This window comes from Orycteropus afer, unplaced genomic scaffold (genome assembly GCF_000298275.1).
Source record: "Orycteropus afer afer isolate SDZICR_OR568_19922 unplaced genomic scaffold, OryAfe1.0 scaffold00107, whole genome shotgun sequence".
Classification (NCBI taxonomy): domain Eukaryota; kingdom Metazoa; phylum Chordata; class Mammalia; order Tubulidentata; family Orycteropodidae; genus Orycteropus; species Orycteropus afer.
The window spans coordinates 845,545-853,365 of NW_006921694.1; the positions used below are offsets into that span (position 1 = coordinate 845,545).

The 7,821-nt window shown below is 40.0% G+C and overlaps 1 protein-coding gene across 1 annotated transcript in view; it reads left to right on the forward strand.

Annotated features, from left to right (window-relative positions):
* The window catches only part of PDE8B (phosphodiesterase 8B), a 464,520-nt gene that overhangs the window by 18,670 nt on the left and 438,029 nt on the right, over window positions 1–7,821 (forward strand). The window lies entirely within an intron of this gene.

Below are 7,821 nucleotides of genomic sequence, written 5' to 3' on the forward strand. Positions count from 1 at the left end.
TAAAATACAATAATTTCAACATGCACTTAATGTAAAATATCTTTATGAGATAGTTTACATTATTTTTTTACTTTTGGAAATAAGTCATTGAACTCTGTATTTTACAATTGTAGCACATTTCAATAGAAACTAGCAATATTTCAAGTGCTTAATGGCAACATAGCAGCAACCATAACGGATGAAGGAAGGAAAATAGAAAAACTTCCCATCAATTTTGTAAAGCAAGTGATGACAATTTGACATTGTAAGTTGGCAGAAAGTATGGCTTAGTAGTTGTGTGAGTTGTGTCTTGGTTCTCGCCTCCATTCCTAGTTTTCTGTGTTGTTCTTTGTATTATATGGGGCTGTTGTTGTTGTTGTTATGTGCCGTCAAGTCAAACCCGACTCATAGCGACCCCTCCTTGGGTTTACGAGGCAGTATCACTACGGAAGTAGGATAGCCCATATATGGGGCTACAAGCCTGCAAACTCCATCTTCTAGATTCCTTCACCAGCTGATACTGTTTCAGATTCTGTAAGTGGGACTTTACAGAAAGCACTTTACATATTTAAACATAAAGGGATTGATATAGAGAACTGTTTACAATGGTATTAGAAAATTGGGAAGAGCAAATGGAAGGTAGTTGTTGTCATGTGCCATTGAGTCAGATGCAACTCATAGAGACACCTCCTAGGGTTTCTGAGGCGTATCACTATGGAAGTACATTGCCCAACCTTCCTTCTGAGGAGTGGCAGGTGGGTTTGAACTGCCAGCCTTCTGGTTACCAGTCAAGTGCCTTAGGCTACCAGAGCTATCAGAGCTCTTTAGGAAGATGAAGGGAATTATAATATGGGAGAAAGGAACAGGCCTTTCTTCCTTCTCCCAGCAGAAGCAATAGCAGCTCTTCCTGCTAAATGCTGGGGGTGCATCTTTAACAGTGATGGTGCCAGCACCTTCAGCAGATCAGAACGAGTATGGGCTTGTGGGTGCCAGCCCAGAGGGTTAACAGTTTTCTGATCTCTGATGTTACCCCTTGATCTTTTTAGTTTCTCCAGCTCCATCTCTGCCTCCATCTTCCTTTTGATTTCAACACCTTTGTAAACACTTCTATATATTACTCTCTCTCTCCCATTCTCTCTCTATATGTATTTAAAGTGAAATATATAAAGTGGTGTTTGTTTTCTCACTGGACAGTTGAAATCTGGAGCTGAACAGAATTAGGTTATAATCTCATCTGTACAACATGCTACTTCTGTGACTTCTTTCGTTTTGAACTTCTTTCTCTGACTAATGGAGATAGTAAAAGTATCTACCTCATAGAGGAGTTGTGAGCATGATATAATTAATATATGTTCATTGTTAGGAGCTCTGGTGGCATAGTGCCTATGGCATTTGGCTGCCAACCAGAAGGCTGGTGGTTTAAACCCACCAGCCACTCCTCGGAAGGAAGACTGAGCAATATACTTCGGTAGAGATACTGTCTCGGAAAGCTAAGGAAAGGTTGCTATGGGTCGGAGTCGACTTGATGGCAGTGAGTTTGGTTTTGGTTTTGGTTTTTCTACTGTTAGCTTCTAGATTCAGTAAGTGCTGGCTTTTGTTGAAAACAATATGAAAGCCAAATTTTGAAGGCTCACTATTTAATATTTTTTATTATGGAAAAGTTCTTATGTATACAGAAGAAGAGAGACTACTACAGTGCAGCTCCATGTACACATCACCCAGCTTTGACAGTTACCAGATTAAGGCAGCTCTTTTATCTGTACCACCCACTTTTCCTCCTACCCAAAAATTATTTTAGAGCTACTCTAAGAAATCATATGATTTCATCATGTAACTCTGAAAGATAGGGATGCTTAAAAAAAACATAACCATAATACTAGTAGCAAACCTAAAAAGTTGAAATAATTCCTCAATATCATCAAATACCAACACAGTTTTCAATTGGACCAATAAGCAAAATCACAATAAATGAAGAAACAATTGAGGTTGTAAGGGATTTCATTTTACTTGGATGGATCCACAATGAGCATTAGTGGAAACAGCAGTCAAGAAATCAAACATTTTATTGCACTGGGCAAATCTGCTGTAAAAGACCTCTATAAAACGTTAAGGAACAAAGATGTCATTTTGAAGATTAAGATGTGCCTGACCCAAGCCATGTTATTTTCAATCACCTCATATGTGTGTGAAAGCTGGACAATGAATAAGAAAGACCAGAGAAGAGTTGATGCCTTTGAATTTTGGTGTTGGTGAAGGATACTGAAAGTACCATGGATTACCAGAAGAACAAACAAATCTGTCCTGGAAGAAGTACAGCCAGAATGCTCCTTGGAAGCAGGAATGGCCAGACTTGGTCTCATTTACTTTGGTCATGTTGTCAAAAGGGACCATTCCCTGTAGAAGGATACTATGCTTGGTAAAGTAGGGTCAGCAAAAAAGGGGAAGACTCTCAACGAGATGGATTGATACAGTGCCTGCAACTGTGGACTAAAGCATAGCAAGGATTGTGAGGATGGCAGGACCGGGCAGTGGTTTGTTCTGCTGTGCATAGGGTTGCTGTGAGTCAGAGATGACTCAATGACACCTAACAACAAATTATCTCATGAAATGTCTTCTTTTTTTAAGAAAAGTGTTGGTTTGGATCACTTTTCAAAAAGACCCCATTGCAATTGGTTGAGCTGTTTCTTAACTGTCTTTTAGTCAGTAGATTCTCCTTTTCATTTTTTTTTTTTTTTCTTACAATTTGTTTGTTGTAGGAATTGGGTCATTTGCCCTTTAGTATGACTTAGGTTGTTTTGAAGCTCTAGAGCACCACTGTCCAATAGAAATATAATGTGAGCCACAGATATTTTCTGTAGTCTGGATTTTGCTAATTATGTCCTTGTAGTATCATTTAGTTCTTCTGGCCCTGTAGTCCCTACATACTGATAATTAGAGCTAGAGACTTGATCAGATTCAGGTTGGTTGGTTGCTTAGTGTCCCTGGGTGGGACAAAAGACTTGCTATTGGCTACTAACCTAAAGGTTGGAAGTTCTAACCCACGTGATGATGCCACAGAAGAAAGGCCTGGAGATCTGTGTTTGTAAAGATTACAGCGAAGAAAGCCCTATGGAGCAGTGCTGCTCTGTTGCACACAGGGTCACCGTGAGTCATCATTGACTGCATGGCAGTGAGGCTTTTTTTTTTCTTTGGTTGGTTGGTTAGTTAAATTGGTAGTGTTTTGTAGCTCCATCAGCAGTCACATAATATCTGATTGTCTCTTTTTGTAATGTTAGCAGCCACTGATGATTGTTACCTAGATCCATTATGGGTTGCAAAATTCTCTCGTCTTTTCTGTAGTATCTCTGTGATGCTTCTGTAAAGAGAACTTTCCCCTCATCAACAATTTGGTTGTTTTCAGGTGTAGTTCATATGGGAAACACTGAGTAAATGCTTGATTCTTCTCTTTTATTTGCCACCTTTCAAAATAACGAATTGGCTTCCAAAGGTAACCAATGATGGTTTTAGTATCATTATAAACTTACCAGTTTACAAATGTTAGATGGTCCCAGTCTATTGCAGTTAGTGCCCTTACTGTTGCTCAACTGTTCTGTCTTTGGCTACTAGAAGTGGCCATGTTGGCTCCTGTTTCCAATTTGACATGACTCTAGTAATCGCCTCTTATGCATGTGAGAGCTGGACAATGAATAAGGAAGACTGAAGAAGAGTTGATGCTTTTGAGTTGTGGTGCTGGCAAAGAATGCTGAAAGTACCATGGACTGCTAAAAGAACTAACAGATCTGTCCTGGAGGAAGTGCAGCCAGAATGCTCCTTGGAAGCAAGAATGGCCAGACTTGGTCTCACCTATTTTGGTCATGTTGTAAGAAGGGACCATTCCCTGGAGAAGGATGTCATGCTTGGTAGGGTGGAGGGTCAACGAAAGAGGGGGAGGCCTTCAACGAGATGGGTTGACATGGTGACTGCAATGGTGGGCTCAAGTATAGCAGGGATTGTGGGGTTGGCGCAGGATCGGGCAGTGTTTCGTTCTGCTGTGCATGGGGTCACTATGAGTCGGAAACGACTCGACGACACTTAACAACAACAGCAACAACTAGTAATCTTTATAGATTTCTTACCTTTTGGTATGATAAAGTGTTCCAGGTTCATTGTGTTTATTCTCTGCCCCCTGTCTGGAATCAGTCATTTATTTCTCCCAGGAACCTAATGCCTTTTATTGGAAAATGGTATTGAGAGGCATGCTCTGGGCGGTGAGATGTTCATTGCTAATGGACTGATCATTGCTTCTGGGCTTCTTAAGTGCACATAAGTGGGAAATAAATATTTTTTTAAAGATAAAATGCACCATGAGTTTATACTTATATGTAGAATTCAAATTTAGGACTACAAGGCTTTTCTTTAACCTTGCCAGTTTTACATTTCTGTTTCCATTTCCTCTAATGAAACTGGTTTTTAACAACACCAAGATAATTCCTCCTTTGTTCTGACACACAGCAGTCTCACAATAACAATGACTAACACTATCTTATAATCAACATGATCATTAAAACCAGTTTAATATTTTTTTCCCAATGATTTATTTTTTTAAAAAAGGCTAGAGTATACAGGTATCCCTTGCTTTTTGAAAGTTCGCTTTACACCACTTTGCTTTTACAAAAGACCTACATTAGTACCTGTTTTTGCTAACTGAAAGAATGCTGAAGAAGATTTTTTGATTTTACAAAAAAAGGTGAAAGGCAAGACTAGCATTCAGCGTTTGCTTTATAGCAAGCTGTTAAAGAGGCAGTGGACACCCTGAGTGAGAGTGGCGTTACCAGGCTCCTTTCCCAGGAACTGTATTACACAGACTTAGTTTCTACTTTATATAAGCTGTGTACTTAACATATTGTTCTGCTTTTACTGTATGTTAGTGTTATTTTAGTTTTTGTGTATTATTGGTACTATTTGTTATTTTTGGGGTCTAGGAACGCTCAAGAAATTTTTCCATAATTAGCTCTCAGCCCAACAGTAGAAAGACCTACATACATAACACCTGTCCCAGAGAGATGCACCCACCTACTCTAGGAAGATGCACTCCTTAGATCAGTCAGCCATGAGACATCAGAGGGATAGCATTCACATAGAGGGAAAGCTGGACAGACAGGAATGCATAGATAAGAAGGGCACAGGGAGGAGGTAGTCACAGGGCAGCGAGTTTTTTATGGTTGTGGGTTGTAATCAGGTATGTGCATGAACTGTTGGATGTAAAACAAATCTGCTTGTAAATTTGCACCCAAAGCACAATTAAAAAAAAATCCCATATAAGTTAATGATAATTGTTTCTTTGCGTTATGCCATTGTGGCTTGGGAAAGATTTTGTAGGAACACTCTACTTTCCAATAAGGAAGGGGGAGAAGACCTGTATCCTACTAAGGGTGAATAGTCAAATTACCCTGTTTTTAAATCAGTTCCTTTCTATGTGACCTTTCTAACAGTTGAAACAGTAAGAATTAACTCAATACCATTAGGTTCATTTGTATCCTTTTACTTTCCATTTCAGGCTCACTCACTCTCACTGCGGTTTGAACCGATTGCATGCGACCCCTCCTTGAGTTTTTGAGGCAGTATCTCTATGGAAGTAGATTGCCCAATCTTCCTTCTGAGGAGTGGCTGGTGGGTTTGAACTGCCAGCCTTCTGGTTAACAGTCAGATGCCTTAGGCACTATGCCACCAGAGCTCCCACTTTCCATTTAGTTTGTGTGTGTGTGTGTGTGTGTGTGATTTGAGTGAAAGTTTACAGAGCAAATTCATTTTCCATTCAACAGTTCATACACATTTTGATTCATGACACTGATTGCAATCTCTTCTCACTTCCACCTTGTGGTTACCTTTTCCTTATGCCCTTCTTTCCTATGCATTCCTGCTCTTTGAGCTATATCCCTGTGCAAATGCTGCCCTTCTAATTTCCCATGATCAGTTGTTCTAGGAAATGTACCTACCTGGTATAATTGTTCACCTTGTAGGCCTGTCTCTTGTTTGGCTGGAAGCCACAAGAATGAGTTCAATTCCAGGCCTGAAGGGTGATTAGAGTCCATAGTCTGGGAATTTCACCAGTCTCTATCAGACCAGTAGGCCTGCTCTTTTTTGATGATTTTGGGTTTTGTTCCACATTTTTCTCCCACTCTATCCAGGATCTCCTATTCTGATCCCTTTCTGAGTCATTTACAGTGGTAGCTGGGCACCATCTAGTTTTTCTGATCTCAGGTCATGTAGGCTGGGATTCGCATAGCCTACTAGTCCTTTGAACTAATTGTTTCCACGTGTCTTTGATATTTTTCATTCTTCTTTGCTCTGGATGACAAACCAAACCAAACCAAACCAAAGGCACTGCCATCGGGTTGGATCCGACTAATAGCGACCCCTCTTTGGGTTTCCGAGGTGGTATCACTATGGAAGTTGATTGCCCAACCATCCTTCTGAGGAGTGGCTGGTGGTGCTCTGGATGAAGAGAGACCAATTACTGTGTCTTAGGTGCCATTCACAAGCTTTTAAGACCTCAGTCGCAACTCACCGAAGTAGGATGTAGAACAATGTTTTTGTGTTGTATATTATGCCAGTTGAGCTTGATGTCCCCTGCAACCATGGTCCTGAGCTGGTGGGACCAATGACTCACTCCCTCAAGGAGTTTTGATGTGGTTAAGAAGTTAGCATAACTTTGCCCCCTTATATATTCTTACAGCACATATAAAATACATTTGTAGAAATATCATCTCCCAGACTTATATATGGTCATAGGTATATTCCTTTTTGCCTAGCCATACTGGATCATTTAGCCTGCCTACCTATGTATCCACCTGTAGGTTAATGTTTGTTGTTACTGATAATGAAGTATTATGTATGTAAAATTGTTTACCTTTGTTGTCTTCTCTTGTGTTCCTCTCCATGTCTTCCTTTTCTTTAGTATTATTGTGGTACTCACTCAAGTTTGGTATATTGCCTTTCCCTTCACTGAAATCAATACTTGTCTCTTACCTCTCTAGCACTTCTCCCTTCTCTTCCCTCCCATCCCTGGTAAACAATAATGAAAGTTTCCTTCCATGTGTATGTTAGGCTGGGTTCTCTATAGAAGCAAAACCAGTAAAGGTTATATATACATATACAGAAAGAGAAATTTATCTTATGAAAATGGTTCACACACTTATAGAAGCTGGCAAGTCCCAAGTTCTCGGATCAAACATGAAGCTGGAGGCTTATCCCAACTCATGCAGCTGCAGGGGCTGATGAGTTCAAGATTGGCAGGCTGTGTTCTGGCTGTTGACTCCAGCAAATGATGAATCCAAGATCTCCAGGCCGAATGGTGGATTGTTTGCTAATGGACAGTTGTAGGCAGCAAAACAGGATCCTGATCCACAGAAGAGTGTTTCTTTTCCCAGGATTCCATAAATATATTGGAAGCAGGCCATACCCCTAGGGAAACTCCCTTTCAACTGATTGGCTGCTTAAAACATATACATCTGATCCCATCATGGAAATAACCCACATCACAATTGCTTAAACCACACAGAATTGTGGTCCAGCCAAGTTGACACACAGGTCCAACTATCACAATGTGTAAACTTTCCTTGATGTTTTACAATAATGGACTCAATGTTTTTAAATTTAATTTTGTGTTGTATTTATATGTTCCAAAGTAAAATCTTTATAAAACTGTATTGTCATCAATTGAATTCTGCCCCCCTAATATATATGGCTCTGTCCTGAAGTACAGTGCTGTCAGTGATAGGATAATATCCATACGCCTACAAGGAAGACCCATTAATATGACTGTTATTCAAATTTATGCCCCAACCACCAAAGCCACAGATG